The sequence below is a fragment of the Schistocerca piceifrons genome, chromosome 11 (assembly GCF_021461385.2).
Source record: "Schistocerca piceifrons isolate TAMUIC-IGC-003096 chromosome 11, iqSchPice1.1, whole genome shotgun sequence".
NCBI classification, from domain to species: domain Eukaryota; kingdom Metazoa; phylum Arthropoda; class Insecta; order Orthoptera; family Acrididae; genus Schistocerca; species Schistocerca piceifrons.
Genome location: NC_060148.1, coordinates 25,435,310 through 25,454,867, shown reverse-complemented (window position 1 = coordinate 25,454,867; position 19,558 = coordinate 25,435,310). Strand labels below are relative to the sequence as shown.

Sequence of the window (19,558 nt, the reverse complement as noted above, 5' to 3'; positions counted from 1 at the left end):
GTGTCATAGGACCGTTGCTATTCACAATATACATAAATGACCTTGTGGATGACATCGGAAGTTCACTGAGGCTTTTTGCGGATGATGCTGTGGTATATCGAGAGGTTGTAACAATGGAAAATTGTACTGAAATGCAGGAGGATCTGCAGCGAATTAACGCATGGTGCAGGGAATGGCAATTGAATCTCAATGTAGACAAGTGTAATGTGCTGCGAATACACAGAAAGAAAGATCCTTTATCATTCAACTACAATATAGCAGGTCAGCAAGTGGAAGCAGTTAATTCCATAAATTGTCTGGGAGTAGGCATTAGGAGTGATTTAAACTAGAATGACCATATAAAATTAATAGTCGGTAAAGCAGATGCCAGACTGAGATTCATTGGAAGAATCCTAAGGAAATGCAGTCCGAAAACAAAGGAAGTAGGTTACAGTACACTTGTTCGCCCACTGCTCGAATACTGCTCACTGGTGTGGGATCCGTACCAGATAGGGTTGATAGAAGAGATAGAGAAGATCCAAAGGAGAGCAGTGCGCTTCGTTACAGGATCATTTAGTAATCGAGAAAGCGTTACGGAGATGACAGATAAACTCCAGTGGAAGACTCTGCAGGAGAGACGCTCAGTAGCTCTGTACGGGCTTTTGTTGCAGTTTCGAGAACATACCTTCACCGGGGAGTCAAGCAGTATATTGCTCCCTCCTACGTATATCTCGCGAAGAGACCGTGAGGATAAAATCAGAGAGATTAGAGCCCAAACAGAGGTGTACCGACAACCTCTCTTTCCACGAACAATAGGAGACTGGAATAGAAGGGAGAACGGACAGAGGTACTCCGCTTGCAGAGTATGGATTTAGATGTAGAATCACGGAAAACCTAAATCAGGATAGCCGGTCGCGGGTTTGAAACATCGTCCTCCCGAATGTGAGCCCAGTGTCCTAACCACAGCACACCTCTGACGACCACAATGTGGGTTACAGTGCTATGCGGAGCAGGCGTGGGATCACGACGTTGTAAGGGAAGTACTCTGTGTGAACAGGGCTTGGAAGGCATAATGGTACCGACCGACCGCCGTGTCATCCTCATAGGTTTCACTGGTTGCCGATACGGAGGGGCATGTGGTCAGCACACCACTCTCCTGGCTGTTAATTCCATAAATTATCTGGGAGTACGCATTAGGAGTGATTTAAAATGGAATGATCATATAAAGTTGATCGTCGGTAAAGCAGATGCCAGACTGAGATTCATTGGAAGACTCCTAAGGAAATGCAATCCGAAAACAAAGGAAGTAGGTTACAGTACACTTGTTCGCCCACTGCTCGAATACTGCGCAGCAGTGTGGGATCCGTACCAGATAGGGTTGATAAAAGAGATAGAGAAGATCCAACGGAGAGCAGCGCGCTTCGTTGCAGGATCATTTAGTAATCGCGAAAGCTTTACGGAGATGATAGATAAACTCCAGTGAAAGACTCTGCAGGAGAGACGCTCAGTAGCTCGGTACGGGATTTTGTTAAAGTTTCGAGAACATACCTTCACCGAAGAGTCAAGCAGTATATTGCTCCCTCCTACGTATATCTCGCGAAGAGACCATGAGGATAAAATCAGAGAGATTAGAGCCCACGCAGAACCATACCGACAATCCTTATTTCCACGATCATTACGAGACTGGAGTAGAAGGGAGAACCGGTAGAGGTACTCAAGGTACCCTCCGCAACACACCGTCAGGTGGCTTGCGGAGTATGGATGTAGATGTAGACATGTAGATTAAAATTTCGTGAGAACATTCCACCGCAACAAAAAACGCCTTTTTGTAATGATGTCCAGCCCAAGTCCTTTATCATTTCGGTGACACTCTCTCCCCTATTTCGTGATAATACAAAACGTGCTGCCCTTATTTGAACTTTTTCGATGTACTCCGTCAGTCGTATCTGGTAAGGATCCCACACCGCGCAGCAGTATTCTAAAATAGGACGGACAAGCGTAGTGTAGGCAGTCTCCTTAGTAGGTCTGTCACATTTTCCAAGTGTCCTGCCAATAAAGCACAGGATTTGGTTAGCCGTCCTCACATCATTTTCTGTGTCTTCTTTCTAATTTAAATTGGTCGTAATTGTAATTGCTACGTGTTTAGTTCAATTTACGGTCTTTAGATTTGAGTGATTTATCGAGTAACCGAAGTTTAACGTGTTCCTTTTAGCACTCATGTGGATGACTTCACACTTTTCGTTATTTAGGGTCGACTGCCACTTTTCGCACCATTCAGATATTTTTTCTAAATCGGTTTGCAGTTTGTTTTGACCTTGTGATGACTTTATTAGTCGATAAACGACAGCTTCATCTGCAAACAACCGAAGACGGTGCTCAGATTGTCTCCCAAATCGTCTATGTAGATGAGGAAAAGCAAAGGTTCCTTGGGGAACGCCAGAAATCACTTCTATTTTACTCGATGACTTTCCGTCAGTCACTATGAACTGTGACCTCTCTGACAGGAAATCACGAATTGTAAGGCGTCCGTAGGTTCTTACTATGACTTTGCACTCGGCACAGGTCGATAGGGCGAACAATCGATTGTGACGTGTTGTGAGAGCGAGTGTCGAGATGCGCCAGAGTGGCTGGAGGGAATGGTGTGTGTGGAGGCCATTATTGGAATACAGGGTTTTTAACCGAGAAGGTTGTCACCATCGCCGTGGTTAGACCCCTAAATAATAAATGAATACCGGGAAAGTGATGAAGGATCTTTGTAAAAGTGAAAAGTGATCAGTGACGTTACCAGTGCCGATATTGAGTTTCGCGTCTGCCGCGCCGGCCTAACCTTGGATTGCAGTGCTGGATGTAGTGATGGATTAGCGTGTGACGATAATGGAGAATGAAGAAAGCCTGTCCTGAGATTAGCCGTAATTAGATATGTATAGCGAAGGCAGTGGCTGTCTCCTTTTTGTGTTTTGAGAAGGATATAAGTTCGTAATTAGTAAAACTGTGTTGGTGTTCCTTATTACCAGACATTCAGTACTATAGTATTGAACAGGATGAATTGGAAAGTAACAACTTCCGTAGCAGTCAGTTCCAGTTACCAGCCCCGTTAGGTTCACAGTCATGTTAACAATGCTATTCGATCAGATCAGGTCGGGATAAAAACGGAGGTGTTATAGAATCCAGTCACATAACCGAGGCCGAGCGGTTCTAGGCGCTTCAGTTTGGGACCGCGCTACCGCTACGGTCGCATGGGACCGCGCTACCGCTACGGTCGCAGGTTCAAATCCTGCCTCGGGCATGGATGTGTGTGGTGTCCTTAGGTTAGTTAGGTTTAAGTAGTTCTAAGTTATAGGGGACTGATGACCTCAGATGTTAAGTCCCATAGTGCTCAGAGCCATTTGAACCATTTGAACCACATAACTGAGACGATATTCCATAAGCACGGAATTTCACTACGAGCCACATGTGTGGTACAGTGTCAAAAGCCCTCTGGAAATCCAAAAATACGGAATCGATCTGAAACCCCTTGTCGAGAGCACTCAACACTTCGTGCATATCGCTTTCCCATGATTTGCCACAGTGCGTGGCGTGGGTATCATAGGACATCACTCCTAATCATGGCTTAAAAGTGACATGCTGAACACTACGTTTCACTCCATCCTCACGTTTTATCTCTCATGCGATGGGGTCCGGGTTCGATTCCCGGCCGAGTTGGGGATTTTCTCTGCCTAGGGACTGGGTGTTTGTGTTGTTCTCATCATTTCATCATCATCATCATCATCATCATCGTCATCATCGTCATTGTCATTCGTTGCTTTGGCTAGATTGGACTGTGTAAAACATTGGGCTGTGTAAAAATTGGGACTTTGTACAGGCGCTGATGACCAAACATCATCATCATCATCATCGTGCTGTCATTTTTCAACAGGATAATGCTGATACAAACATAACGTGTCTGTATGACTTCTCCCCATGATGTAGAGGTACCCTATTGACAACCAAGATCCACAGATCAATCCTCCATAAAGCACGCTTAGAGCTAGCTGGGATGTCGTCTCTGTCCCAAGGCCAGGATGCAGGACATCAACGACCAGCTGAAACAGCCTGCCTCGGGATAGCAAACAGGGACTTTAAGACACCCTTCCCAACATAATCAGCGCAGGCTGGATGGGGTGCAACGTCATACTGGTAAATGAGTTCATACAGCCCAAGTTCCTCGTAAATCTCATTCGACTTTATAATAAATGAAATAACATCACATGCCCAGCCATCCATTAAGTTTCATTTCTTTCCCTGGTTCCCGTCTTGGTGCTTCTTTTGTCAAGCAGTGCAAAGCTCTGTAAATATGCTAAATTGTGGAGAGTGACAGAAGTTTTATACTGGGCAAATAAGGAGATATTACAACGCAAGTTTTAAGAAACATGTCAGAATAATCCAGCCACATTCGGCACTCTCCTGAAAGAGAAGAGCCTCTCCGTAATAGGTGTGAAGAGCTAATAAAAAGTGATCATCAGCTAAGGAAAACTACGCGAGTATGCGACCCAGGAAGAATTAATACACGCAAAGTCAGCAATGGAATGTTTCTTCGAATTTTGTTTTAATATCTATAAATACTTTCTTTTTTTGGTTCCAGAGGTGGCCCCACTTTGTTGTTATTTCATGCTGCATGGTAGAACGGTAGCGAGGTTCCTTCCAGGACAGTTATAACGTATAAGGACTACTATGGTTTTGTGAATATTAAAGGTTTCTTTTTCTCCTATCTTCCTTAAAAAAATAAAAAAAGTGGTTAACGCAACTGCCTAATAAGCAGGAAAGATGGTAGACGGCTTGCTTGCGAAAGGAAAGACCCGGGTTCGAGTCTCGGTGAGGCACACAGTTTTAATGTGCCAGGAAGTTTCATATGAGCGTACACTCCGCTGCAGAGTGAAAATTTCATTGTCTTAATTTTTTTATTAAATTCTACATGGAACCTGCAGTCTCCATTCTCAAGGAACAGAGCCACTGAGTTAATGCTACACTACTGGCCATTAAAATCGCTACACCAAGGAGAAATGAAGATGATATTAGGGTATTCATTGGACAAATATATTACACTAGAACTGGCATGTGATTACATTTTTACGTAATTTGTGTGCATAGATCCTGAGAAATCAGTACCCAGAACAACCATCTCTGGCCGTAATAACGGCCTTGATATGCCTGGACATTGAGTGAAACAGAGCTAGGATGGCGTGTACAGGTACAGCTACCCATGCAGCTTCAACACGATACCACAGTTCATCGAGAGTGGTGACTGGCGTATTGTGACGAGCCAGTTGCTCGGCCGCCATTGACCAGACGTTCTCAGTTGGTGAGAGATCTGGAGAATGTGCTGGCTAGGGCAACAGTCGAACATTTTCTGTTTCCAGAAAGGCCCGTACAGGACCTGCAACATGCGGTCGTGCATTATCCTGCTGAAATGTAGGGTCTCGCAGGGATCGAATGAAGGGTAGAGCCACGGGTCGTAACACATCTGAAATGTAATATCCACTGTTCAAAGTGCCGTCATTGTGAACAAGATGTGACCGAGACGTGTAACCAGTGGCACCCCATACCATCACGCCGCGTGATACACCAGTAAGGCGATGACGAATATACGCTTCCAGTGTGCGTTCGCCGTGATGTTGCCAAACATGGATGCGACCATCATGATGCTGTAAACAGAACCTCGATTCATCCGAAAAAATGACGTTTTGCCATTCGTGCAACCAGGTTCGTCGTCGAGTATACCATCGCAGGCACTCCTGTCTGTGATGCAGCATCAAGGGTAACCGCAGCCACGGTCTCCGAGCTGATAGTCCATGGTGCTGCAAAGGTCGTCGAACTGTTCGTGAAGATGGTTGTTGTCTTGCAAACGTCCCCGTCTGTTGACTCAGGGATCGAGACGTGGCTGCACGATCTGTTACAGCCGTGCGGATAAGATGCCTGTCATCCCAACTGCTAGTGATACGAGGGCGTTGGGATCCAGCACGGCGTTCCGTATTACCCTCCTGAACCCACCGATTCCATATTCTGCTAACAGTCATTGGATCTCGACCAACGCTAGCAGCAATGTCGCGATACGATAAACCGCAATCGCGACAGGCTACAATCCGACCTTTATCAAAGTCGGAAACGTGATGGTACGCATTTCTCCTCCTTACACGAGGCATCACAACAACGTTTCACCAGGCAACGCCGGTCAACTGCTGTTTGTGTATGAGAAATCGGTTGTACACTTTCCTCATGTCAGCACGTTGTAGGTGTCGCCACCGGCGCCAACCCTGTGTGAATGCTCTGAAAAGCTAATCATTTGCATATCACAGCATCTACTTCCTGTCGCTTAAATTTCGCGTCTGTAGCACGTCATCTTCGTGGTGTAGCAATTTTGATGGCCAGTAGTGTACCTCAACTGTTGATTATTAATTTCACTATCGATAACTTCTAACGTAGGTCATCTTTGGTTCGTGATGGTGCTAGTGTTTACAGTGTGTGTATGACTGTTGTCTTACCGGAGTATGTCTGAAAAAAAAAAAGATTCAAATGGGTCTGAGCACTATGGGACTTAACATCAGAGGTCATCAGTCCTCTAGAACTTAGAACTACTTACACCTAACTAACCTAAGGACATCAGACACATGCTCTGGCTGGTGTGGCCGAGCGGTTCTAGACGCTACAGTGTGGAACTGCATACCGCTACAGTTGCAGGTTCAAATGCTGCCTCGGGCATGGCTGTGTGTGATGTCCTTAGGTTAGTTAAGTTTAAGTATTGTAATTTCTAGGGGATTGATGACCTCAGAGGTTAAGTCCCATAGTGCTCAGAGCCATTTGAACCATTTGAACATCACACACATCCATGGCCGAGGCAGGATTCGAACCTGCGACCGTAGTGGTCACTCGGTTCCAGACTGAACCGCCTAGAACCGCTCCACAAAACCGGCCTGCTATCTCTGAAAACTGAGGCTCCGAATTCCCTTGCACAGCTCCTACTTGCAGCAGTTTTGCCTGGGATATGGCATGGTGTGCTCGTGTCACAGGCGGTTGTCGACGATGTCAACCGGCTGCATTCCCGTACGTTATTTGAATGTAGATGTAGGATAGTGAGAACGCGTTTGGTCGCGCTTCGCCTCCGGGAAGAGGTGTGAGTTTCAGCAGCGCACGCCAGCCTAATGGAAACCGACACTCTGGCGACGACGCCTACCGATCGATTGGCGCCGGAAATGACTGGAAACGGAGTTTGCCGGCGGGAAGCGGCGCCGCCATTAGGGTCGCACCGTTACGCCTGAGCAGCGCGGCTGACGGGCACTGCAGTCAGCGGGGCAAGCGTGGGGCTTAACCGACCGTGTGCGAGTCGGCGGCCGGCGCGCCAGCAGCAGCGACGGGTTGGGGGGGGGGGGGGGGGGGGAACCCCGCCTGCCCGCCTGCCGCATTTGACGCTCGTCCAATGGGGCTGAGCCAGCTGCGGCCGTCGAGACCGCACGTGTAGACGATCATTCATATAACTGTGTGATCTTAGCTTTCCCGGCGAATTAACTGTTTGTACTGTCCTTGGGTCTCCAGACGGGTGCAGTCGTTTTGAAACCACTATATTTCGACAGCATTCCTTGCTGTCATCTTCAGGTGATACCTGCGGACTGTCTCTGCTGAATCTCCTCCCCTTTATACTCTCATCGCTCCCCACCCCTTCCCCCGCATCCTGCCGCACGGGGGGGGGGGGGGGGGGTGGGGAGCGAAGGGAAGGTGATTCAGCAGAGACAGTCTCCAGGTATCACCTGAAGATGACGGCAAGGAACGCTGTCGAAATATCGTGGTTTGAAAACGACTGCACCCAGCTGGAGACCCAAGGACAGTACAAACATTCATGTAACTGATTCGCATCGATGGGCAATGAATCCACCATCTTCATCGCGGATGAACAATCATGTTTGATCTTCTGTGGGAATTTCGAAGGACCAAGTATGGACATGGACTGCGGACAGATGGCGCTAGGTGCGAATGTGGGTCAGCCATGGTCACTGTTTCCATCCTTTGTACCGATCGGTGCTGTAGGCTAGCCTCGGTAGTGACGTCATTTTCGGTTCTCTATCCGAAGCTGTTATTCTGTAAGCTTCTGACACGTGTTACCGATCAGTCCCGCCGCCGATTTTCCGACAATTGTACCAAGAGCTTGAGAGGTTCCATGCCCTCTTTTGCATGTCGCCTCTCATTTCCATCAATTTTATTATTGTTCTATGTCATTCACGGTGGTAACAGACCAAATAAGGTTATCGTAATAACAGTATTTGTACTGAGAGCTCAAAAATACTTTTCACTTGATTCCTATGAGTGTTGGGTTACTTCCCTGTGTGGCCTGTGCGAGGCGAGCATCGGGGGATGCGGCACACTGCGTTTCCAATTAGGGGCTGCACTTCCCCGAATTCTGAGGGGTTCGCACAATGGGCTTAAGTGCCTGGCTGAACGACTGACGTCGGACGAGTTTCGCCTCTTCTATGCAGGGTGAAGCGACCTGCGAGACGTCTGAGTGTCGCCGCAGTTCGTGTCTTTACTGTTCCGACGCGTCCGGAACGAAGACTCCTGGCACCGACTAACTGCATTTTCCTCCTGATTTTGAGAATACTTGTGGACCGTGCCCTGCTGGATGCGACTGTCTGGCATGGCATGGCCAGTGGTCTAGGCAGGTTCTTTTCGTAGCCACTCAAATGGCAAGTTCAGTGCCCTCAGCTAAATAGCAGAGGCATGATTGGTCAACTTTAAACTGAGGCTAGTTGACGTCATAAAGCTCTGCTCGAAATTGGAGGGGCAAGCCGCAGTGGCCGAGCGGTTCTAGGCACTTCAGTCTGGAACCGTGCAACCACTATGGTCGCAGGTTCGAATCCTGCCTCGGGCATGGGTGTATGTGATGTCCTTAGGTTAGTTAGGTTTAAGTAGTTCTAAGTTCTAGGCGACTGATGACCTCAGAAGTTAAGTCCCATAGTGCTCAGAGGCATTTGAACCATCAGGGAGAGGCTACAACCCTGTCTCACTCCCTTCCCAACCACTGCTTCCCTTTCGTGCCCCTCGACTCTTATAACTGCCATCTGGTTTCTGTACAAATTGTAAATAGCCTTTCGCTCCCTGTATTTTACCCCTGGCACCTTCAGAATTTGAAAGAGAATATTCCACTCAACATTGTCAAAAGATTTCTCTAAGTCTACAAATGCCCCTCGACTCTTATAACTGCCATCTGGTTTCTGTACAAATTGTAAATAGCCTTTCGCTCCCTGTATTTTACCTCAGGCACCTTCAGAATTTGAAAGAGAATATTCCACTCAACATTGTCAAAAGATTTCTCTAAGTCTACAAATGCTAGAAATGTATGTTTGCCTTTCCTTAATCTTTCTTCTAAGATAAGTCATAAGGTCAGTATTGCCTCACGTGTTCCAACATTTCTACGGAATATCAGATGATATATCGCCTGGCGCATATGTTCTACACGCCAACGTCAATAGTCATACGTTCTAAAACATAGCAACAAAAATGTAATAAACGGGGGCGGAGATATGGTATAAACGCCACAGTATATTGATACAAGGAACTTGTGTACGAAGTGCCGATCAGCGAGGTATTGAAATGATTATGCAGGTAGTTGTGCAAGGCACGGATTGTTCGGTATAAACTGCGGGATAATGATTCACTCTGCAATTTAGTTGATACACTTTCGTATTGCGGGCGGATATGCTGTCAAAAGTGCTGCGCCGTGATCTATTAGTGATGTGTAAATCTGAAAACTATTCTCTAAGAAAAACATTATGACGTCGGGTTACGTCACGCGTTAACGGAAAGCAGCGTGTCTTGGATTCGTCGTAGCACGCAGATACGGAAATCGGAAATTTCTCTGCAGACATCGATCGTTCGTGTTGTATTCAACAGATAGCCAAAATCAAGGAGATCTGCAAGATTGTTGGTATGCACGCTCAAGGATCACTGACCAACGACGCGGACGTCGACGACTCGCTGGCAGCATCAGGAAAGTCGAGACATTGGCAAAGAGGCACTGTGAATTACGTTGTCCTAATCAGTGATGTAAAAAGTCATTATGCATAAGCAACAGTAATTTTTCTTGGTTATTAATATTGCGTGATTGTAAATTGTCATGTTGCAATGTTATTTTGATTTCTTTTCAATAACAACATCCAAAATAACACTTATATCTTGGCTTCGTTCATTAAATTGCTTCTTTGCATAATCAAAGTAGCTTTGCAAAGCCATTAATTTCCAACACTGTCATTATTGTAAATAATTGCTACCAGTACTAATGAGATAAAAGTAAAACTGTTTTGACTCTCTTCATTCGTTGTTCCATTCCACTGCTTCTTTATTTATGTAGTTTGTACTGTTTCTCTGCGTTTTCACGTTTTATTGTTTTGCATTTAATATCGTGTGGATTGTTGTGATGTGCCGATGGAGGTCGCGCGCCACCTAATTAGCAGGCAGAAGCAAGGCACTAGATGTTCAGTTTGTTTAGGGGAACATCCGATCAGTGGTAACCTGTTTAATTTGGGCTAATGTTGATTACCCGTTATCTTATAGCTTTTAGGGAATTACTGGCATCCGTGAGTGTAATGTTCAGTTAAACCAAGGAAACAGTACTGTTCGTGTCATTGAGATTAAAATTTCCAGGCACGAGGAATTAGCGGAGACGGATCGTCTTAGGATCTTTGCTGATGGTGCTATCGTCTATCGTCTAGTAAAGTCATCAGAAGACCAAAACAAATTGCAAAATGATTTAGAAAAGGCAGCTGTATGGTGCCAAAAAATTGGCAATTGACCCTCAACAATGAAAAGTGTGAGGTCATCGACACGAGTGCTAAAAGGAATCCGTTAACTTCGGTCAAATCTAAAGGCCATAACTTCAACTAAATACCTGGGAATTACAATTACGAACAACTTAAACTGCAAAGAACACCCAAAAAAATGTTGTAGACGAGGGCAACCAAAGACTGAGTTTTGTTGGCAGAACACTTAGAGAATGTAACAGATCTAATAAAGATACTGCCCACACTACGCTTGTCCGTCCTCTTTTACAATACTGCTCCGCCACCTGGGATCCTTACCAGATACGATTAACGGAGTATGTCGAGAAAGTTCAAAGGAGAGCAGCACGTTTTGTACTATGCGAGACAAGGGGAAAGACCTATACAGCATTTGGGGTGGACATCATTAAAACAAAGGCGTTTTTCGTTACGGCAGAATCTTCTAATGAAATTTCAATCGCCAGCCTTCTTCTCGACGTGCGAAAATATTTTCATGACGCCGATCTACATTGGGAGAAACGATCATCATAGTAAAATAAGAGAAATCAGAACTCGCACGGAAAGATATAATGTTCATTTTTTCCGCGTGCTGCTCGAGTGTGTAGTAATAGAGAATTATTGTGAAAATGATTCCATGAACAGTCTGCCAGGCATTTAAGTGTGGTTTGGAGAGTATCCATGTAGATGTAGCTGTGAATGTCTGAGTAGCGCAACACAGTCGGTTCTAGCTCATTGGGCGTTCGAGGAGGTACTGTTTCGGATAATACTGCTACATTTTGCCATGCTACTGATCCGGTATCTTCACATGTTTATCCGTACAGCGAAGAAGCAGAGATGGGAAAAAAAGAAAGATTCAGGGATGGAATTGAAATTCAGGGTGAACGGATATGAACGATGGGATTCGGTGTGGACACTGCTATTTTCAGTGAAACCGAGGAAGTGTTGCAATATTTATTAAGCACAGTGAACAGTCAAATGAGCACATCCAATGGACTGTGTGAAAGCTGGAAACGGAAGTGGTGAATTTGTGATAAACTTGACATTGTAACTTTTGACCAAGAACTGAAAGAATTCCGCTACCTTGGAAGCCAAATAACACATAATGGACGAAGCGAGGACGATATATAGATGAGACAGAAGCAAAGAGGGCATTTCTGGCCAAGACAAATCATCCGGTATCAAACGTCGGCTTTAATTTGAGGGAGAAATTTATTACAGCGTGAATATGGTGTGCAGAACAGTACAGGAGCGAATCATGGGCTGTGAGAGGAGTTGAGAAGATGACTTGAAGCATTTGAGATGAGATGCTGTAGAAAAATGCTGAAAACTAGGTGGACTGATGATAAGCGAGGAGGTTCTCCGCAGAATCGGTGAGGATAGAAATATGTGGAAAACGCACACAAGAGGATGGGACAAGATGATAACGACATGTGTTAAGCTGTCAAGGAACATGAAACTTCCTGGCAGATTAAAACTGTGTGCCCAACTGAGACTCGAACTCGGGATCTTTGCCTTTGGCGGGCAAGTGCTCTACCATCTGATCTACCGAAGCATGACTCACGCCCAGTCATCACAGCTTTACTTCTGCCAGTACCTCGTCTCCTGCCTTCCAAACTTTACAGAAGCTCTCCTGCGAACCTTGCACAACTAGCGCTCCTGAAAGAAAGGATACTGCGGAGACGTGGCTTAGCCACAGCCTGTGGGATGTTTCGAAATGAGATTTTCATTCTGCAGCGGAGTGTGCGCTGATATGAAGCTTCCTGGCAGATTAAAACTGTGTGCCCGACCGAGACTCGAACTCGGGATCTTTGCCTTTTGCGGGCAAGTGCTCTACCAACTGAGCTACCGAAGCACGACTCACGCTCGGTCATCACAGCAGTCAAAGAACTTTCTGCGTTGTGCTAGACGGACCTGTAGAGAGTAAAAACTGTAGAGGAAGACAGAGACTGGGATACGTCCGGCAAATAACTCAGGACATAGGTTGCTGATCACCAGACTCTGCTTGTCACGGGACTTTTCGGGATTTCTGGATTCCCTTAAACCTGAGCTCTCCACTGACTTGCGTTCTCTGTAATTCTGAGCACATTTATGAAACATATAAGAAGCCATCATTCATTATTTTCTAATTTTCATCTGAGATGAAGAGGCTGGAAAAGGAGAGTAAGGCTTAGCAGACCGCATCAAACCAGTCACGAGATTTATGACTAAAAAAAGAAATAAACAAACAAAAAATTAAAAAAATAGAAATACAACGCTCTGTTCGTACGGTTCAGCCCCGCGCCGCAGATTTTTTCGTATTAATATCTAATGGAATTATCACTCTCTTTAAAGCACCGGTTACACATAGTAGTGCAATGGTTACAGAAAAGATAAATCACAATTTTGAACTGTTGCTGCCTGCTGTATGGGCGATGGGCCAGCCACGTAATCGCTTTGCACCGCTTTTTTATTTCCCATTCGCCGTTGTCGCAGCTCTAACATTCGCTTGTCACGGGACATTTCTGAGGCCTTCTGGATTCCTTTCGAAGAGACCTTTCCACTGCCTTGCGTTTTCTATAATTCTGAGCACATTTGTAAAACATGTAACAAGCCATCTTTCATTATTTTGTAATTTTCAATGTAATACCGATTTTCACATTTGTTCTAGCGAATATTTTCCTAATGCTATTTTGTCTAAAACTGACATGGTGAGACCGTGGCTGTGTACAATTAATATAGGTTGAATCTTACAAAGAATAAGACAGCAACCAACCACTATTAATACTGCTATTTATTTAAGTAAATAACGCCGTACCCGGTTTCGAACTGACACGTTCATCATCAGACGGCTGTTCACGAGATTTGCAAAATTTATAAAATTGAAATCTTTGTGTCTGCTTCACACGTGGCAAATACTTTTTGGTGTGTGTGTGTGTGTGTGTGTGTGTGTGTGTGTGTGTGTGTGTGTGGTGCTTTGCACAATATGGTGATGCGCAAATCATGTAAGTGCTGCATATATTTTGGAATATTTGAAAAATACAATCCTGCAAATTCGCAACAAATCACGCGGAATTTTCGATGGCACCAACACACGAAGAATATTTCGCCACAGTGGAAGAATAAAAATCGAAAACTGACGATTATGTAAAGTGTATCTTGGAAATCTCGTGTACAGCCGTCTGATGATGAACTTGCCAGTTCGAAATCGGTTAAGGCGCTGTTTACTTAAATAAGTAGCAGTATTAATAGTAGCTGCTTGCTGTCTTCTTCTTTGTAAGAGTCAACCTACATTAATTGAATATTTTCCTGCCTCTCATTGAGTCGCAGTAGTTATCTACAATGTCTTCACGATGACATCTGAGTCGATATCCTAGCTAAACGCATTTCCACAGTACACGAATTTATGTCTAACTGAACATGAAGTTTCTTCCTACACAATCGTACGGATGCGCTTACTCTCATAGAATGACAGCATAGGCAAAACACATACTTCGGGACCTACACTTTGAGACATGACCTATCCAATGCGTACACAACCATTCTTTATGTGATATTAGCTTCATAAATATTAGCGATTCTAATCTATCTTTTGTCACACAACAAAGTTCGACAGACCGGCGAATAAATGTTTTCACTTCAAAAATAAATAATCTACACTGCTATACAAAGAAAAGCAATTGTTGGGGTTTTATCAAAAATCTCGGAAAATACTTGACCGATTTGCAACAAATGTTTATACGAAGCTCTAAAGCCCGGTCCACACGCAACGATTTGTCTGCGCAGACATTGGCACAGATGTCTGTACATGCAAAATATCGCTGCAAATATGGTGTGTTCACACGACACAAACCCCAGTTTACTACTCGCCCGCCATCTGTCGGTGTAAAAAAGAAATATCAGTGGCAAGCGACTACGCTCCCCGTAAACGTCAAAAACTTAATTCAGTTATTTTGAAATACAGAAATAGAGGAAGTTCTGCGGTGGTCTGTGTTCGCAACTTGTGTTGCAAAAAAACATTCAGACCAACCGCAGGAAACAGAGAAAGCGGTCAAAATGGTGTAGACAGTGGCTGCTAAAGCGAAAGCAGTTTTCTCACGTAAATTTACTGAGAGAGTTGCAGGGCGAACCTGTTTTCTTTTACATTACATCGTGCTCCATTTCCTGGCACATTGGCACTCCAATTTCATCTTCAATTGTACTCCTGCTTGGTCTCGGCGTTTCTTGATCACTAAGAAAGCCAAGCAGATCAAAATACCATAACGTTGGCTGGTATACTTGATATACTCTTACACCAGATCTTCTATATTTCTGAACTTTGGATAACTGTTTTCGGTAAACAGTTCGCTGACAGATTTAATTTACTTGGCTTGCCTTCATGAACTCATCCTTCAAGACAGCGTAAATAGCTTCACATGTGTCTGGTATTATTTCACTCAACGCTTGTTTCGATACTGCAGTTGAAAATTCCAAATCCTTGTAGCTCCTTCCTGTTGCTAGGAATCTTAATGTTACGCCAGCCGTTTATGAGGAGAAATCGCCCTTCTCATACAAGTATTTTTTTCTCATAATATGAGGGGTTACAAGCTTTAAGAGATAATTCTAAGTTTCGACATCCATCTGCAAATAATTTCGCCAGTTCGCAACGATTTTTTTTTTATTGCCGTTTCTCTGTTTGCCGAGGCGTCAACTGCCCGCAATTTTTCAATTAGATCATTGTAAGCTGCTGTCTTTTTGTCTCGGGTCATTATATTCTTTACTTTTAATCTTCCACAAACATGAGTGGTTTCTATATATTTCGCCGGCCGAAGTGGCAGAGCGGTTCTAGGCGCTACAGTCTGGAATCACGCGACCGCTACGGTTGCAGGTTCGAATCCTGCCTCGGGCATGGATGTGTGATATGTCCTTAGGTTAGTTAGGTTTAAGTAGTTCTAAGTTCTAGGGGACTGATGACCTCAGCAGTTGAGTCCCATAGTGCTCAGAGCCATTTGAACCATTTTTTTCTATATATTTCAATGAATTCACTTACAAACTCTCGAGGACACTGACGAGTATCAGCCATTTTAATGCCCTGTGCGCACAAATACAAACACTAGACTGAGCAAACAGTTGTTCCGCGCCAGATTTGCGGCGATCTCCTGTCCACACGCTCCAACTTGTCTGCGCCGATGTGGTTTGAACCCACAGATTTGAGAGGTTTCGCTCAAATCTCCAACTCCAACTTCCAGGTTTGCACACACCTCAGGTTGGTGCAAATCTTCTGTCCACACGCAACGATCTGTCTGCGCAGATGTGATGTGCGCAGACATTTGCGCAGACAGGTCGTTGCATGTGGACGGGCCTGTAGATTGCTACGGTCGCAGGTTCGAATCCTGCCTCGGGCATGGATGTTTGTGATGTCCTTAGGTTAGTTAGGTTTAACTAGTTCTAAGTTCTGGGGGACTAATGACCTCAGCAGTTGAGTCCCATAGTGCTCAGAGCCATTTTGAGCCTGTAGATTGTTGTTTAAAAAAAATATGTAGCCTGTGTCCATATGAATGTCCTTTAGAGCTCCGTATAAAAATTTCAAAGCTGACTGCGAGGAATAAAATGATCAGCTCTCCTGTGAATACACTGACGGAAAAAAGTTCCCAGCACCAAGGAATAACTAATGTAGTGTAATGAAATTTCGGGAACACATTTGCCTAGGTAACTTATTTAAGGGGATACGGAATCGGATTTTGGGTTAAAAAATCGAATTTTTTTTTATTGGCGTATTATATTCTGCCATGTTTCCTCTTTAAAATGACGTATCATACATAGCTCTACTACAATTATAACTATTTTATTTTTATATATTTGTGAGATCGGGTATTGCGCTTTAGTTATACACGTCTCTCGTGGCTGACCATGAACTTTTTGGCAGTACCTTTAAAGTGACATGAATTCAAATATCCCGGTTTCCAGCGACTATTTATACACTAGTTGCCCGAAAATGTTTCTCTCTGGTTTCCTCAAGTTACTCTTTGACTTTGTGGCGGGACTGTTTTGTAAACAGTGTGATATAAGAAAGTAGTTGTTGTTGAGTTATTTCGTATTTAGTGCTTCATTTTTCGCAGTGAAAATGCCTAGAGCTAAAGCAAAAGTATTTAAAAAGCGTGTGAACTGGCAAAAGAAAAGAAATAATGATTCATTAGCAAAGCAAAGCAGTTCATCATCATCACTGTTGGAAAATGTGAATCCACTTATTACTGATTTGCCGAACGAACTTACACCAAATGAAAACAGTGCTTCTCATAAAAAAACTAAGAGATTTGGAAGAGAAATATAATTTACTTGATAGAGGGAATGAAGTTTTTGAACTCATTGATACGAATATATTGTGTGAAGCTCTTGAAAACAGTTTGTGCTGCAAAAAATGTCATGGAAACGTTTCTCTGAAAGTAGAATCCCATGTTGGCCTGGCTGCCCAGTTTAATTTAATATGCAGTGTTTGTAAATACAGCTGTAAGTTTCCAAGTTCGGTTTCAGTAACTGTAAATAATGGATACAAGAAAACTGAACTTTATAGTGTAAATATTAGGTTAGTTTATGGATTGCGAGCAATTGGTAAGGGCAAAGCAGCTGGTGATATGCTATGTGGTGTTCTAAATCTTCCAAGTGCACCTTCAAAGTTTGAAGCTTACAATTATGTTCTAGGATCTGCAGTTGAAGATGTAGCACAGAAGTCAATGCAGGTTGCTGTGGAAGAAGCAGTGGAAGAAAATGACGGCAGTCGTGACCTCACAGTGGCGTTTGATGGCACGTGGCAGAAAAGGGGCCACACCTCCAACAATGGTGTTGTAACAGCAACTAGTGTTGATATTGGCAAGGTTATTGATGTTGCAATAATGTCTAAATACTGTAGGTGCACAGGCAGGCTGAAAAATGAACACAGTGATGACTGTATTGCTAATTATTATGGTAGTAGTGGTGGCATGGAGGTTGCTGGGGTGAAGAAAATTTTTCATCGCTCTTCACAGTGGTATAATGTTCGCTATGTCAAATATCTGGGAGATGGTGACTCTAAAGCATTCAAAGAAGTTTTGGAAAGCAAACCATATGGGAACAGTGTAAATATAAGCAAACTTGAATGTATAGGACATGTGCAGAAGAGAATGGGTGCCAGGCTGAGAAGGTTAAAATCAGTTATGAAAGGGAAAAAACTAGATGATGGGAAAACCTTGGATGGCAGAGGAAGATTGACTGATTCCATAATAGACCACATTCAGAACTGCTATGGCCTTGCAATCAGGCAAAATACAGGCAATCTTGAAGAAATGAGGAGAGCTATATGGGCTTTATATTTCCACACCGCATCCACGGATGAGCATCCACAACATGGTTTGTGCCCCAAAGGTGAAAACAGCTGGTGTAAATACAATAGGGGACTAACAACAGGAGAGAAATACATTCACCACCACAGTCTACCATCAGCCATCATGGCAGAAATAAAGCCCATTTTCAGAGATCTGGCTGACAGAAGTCTTCTGATGAAATGTCTTCACGGAAAAACGCAGAACCCCAACGAGTGCTTGAATAGTGTGATATGGCATCGTCTCCCAAAAACAGTGTTTGTCGGAATTAATACACTACATTTTGGTGTGTATGATGCTGTGGCAACCTTCAATCTTGGAAATATAACTAAATGCCAGGTCCTTCAAAAGTTGGGTATGTGTGTTGGTTCCCGTACGGTACGTGCTATGTTCTTTTTAGATCAGCACAGACTAAGGCATGCTGATAATATAATCAAGACATTAGTGAAAAAAGCAAGACAGGTGCAGAGGGGTGCCAAAAGAAGACTTGAAGATGATTATGAAGACTGTGAAGGGGGTATTAGCTACGGATCAGGAATGTTTTAATCTTCTTTCTCCGTTTCCCGTAAGTTTACTTTTTACTTCATCTAGGAACATTATCTCAGGTACTGGTCAACCTAGAAGTCTGAAATTTTTATGACGTAGTGACATAGGTCCCTATTACATACTGAAACAACGATTTTTTAATTACTTGATTTACAAAAGACTTAGGGGTGATAGTCTAGTAAAAAGCGATGGAAAAAATTTACTTAAAAATAAATGTACAATATCTCTGTAAGAAAATACTTTGACAATAAACTGTTGTTTCAGTATTGTTGTAACATATGAATGCACATACAGTAAAATTTTTACCTCTCTGTCTCCAGTAGTTTGTGAGAAAATGTTCCCTATAGTAGGCATATATTAACATTGCGGGGATAGGTGATTCCGTATCCCCTTAAGTGATTAACGTTGCAAATTCACAGCATAATGCAAGCATGAGAAAATCCATTGCAAATGTGAAAAGCTAGTACATTAGTGATCGACCTAACCACAACGGTTAATGCTGTTTGTGGATGAAGCTAGAGCTGTAGTAGGCGCAGTTCTAGGCCGCCATGTTGTTAGCTATAGCTAGCCACGAAACCAGTTATGAGAATATTTGGATGTGTGACGGTACGTCACATAAATATTGCCATTTTTATCGGTTGTAAACCGTAATTAAGTATTTTATTAATATAATTAGTGTAAAAGATATAGTTAATGTTCTTGAAACAACTTATATGCAGCGATAATTAAAGAGTAGCATAGTTACTTAATGTCTATGAAAATAAAAAAAAGAGACGCGATTGTACGGCCGAGGAGGAAGGGCGTATTTTGTGGCAGACACACTGTTTTGTTTCGCTATACGGAAGGCAGCCATTGAGCGGCTACACATATTTTAAGTAAGTTATTCGTATTTCTGCTTAAATAAACTTGTTATTATTATTAGAA

At 43.6% G+C, this 19,558-nt stretch overlaps 1 protein-coding gene across 1 annotated transcript in view; it reads right to left on the bottom strand.

The window, feature by feature from the left end:
- The window catches only part of LOC124720151 (probable cationic amino acid transporter), a 444,710-nt gene that overhangs the window by 335,577 nt on the left and 89,575 nt on the right, over positions 1 to 19,558 (bottom strand). The gene's annotated exons all lie outside the window — the stretch shown is intronic.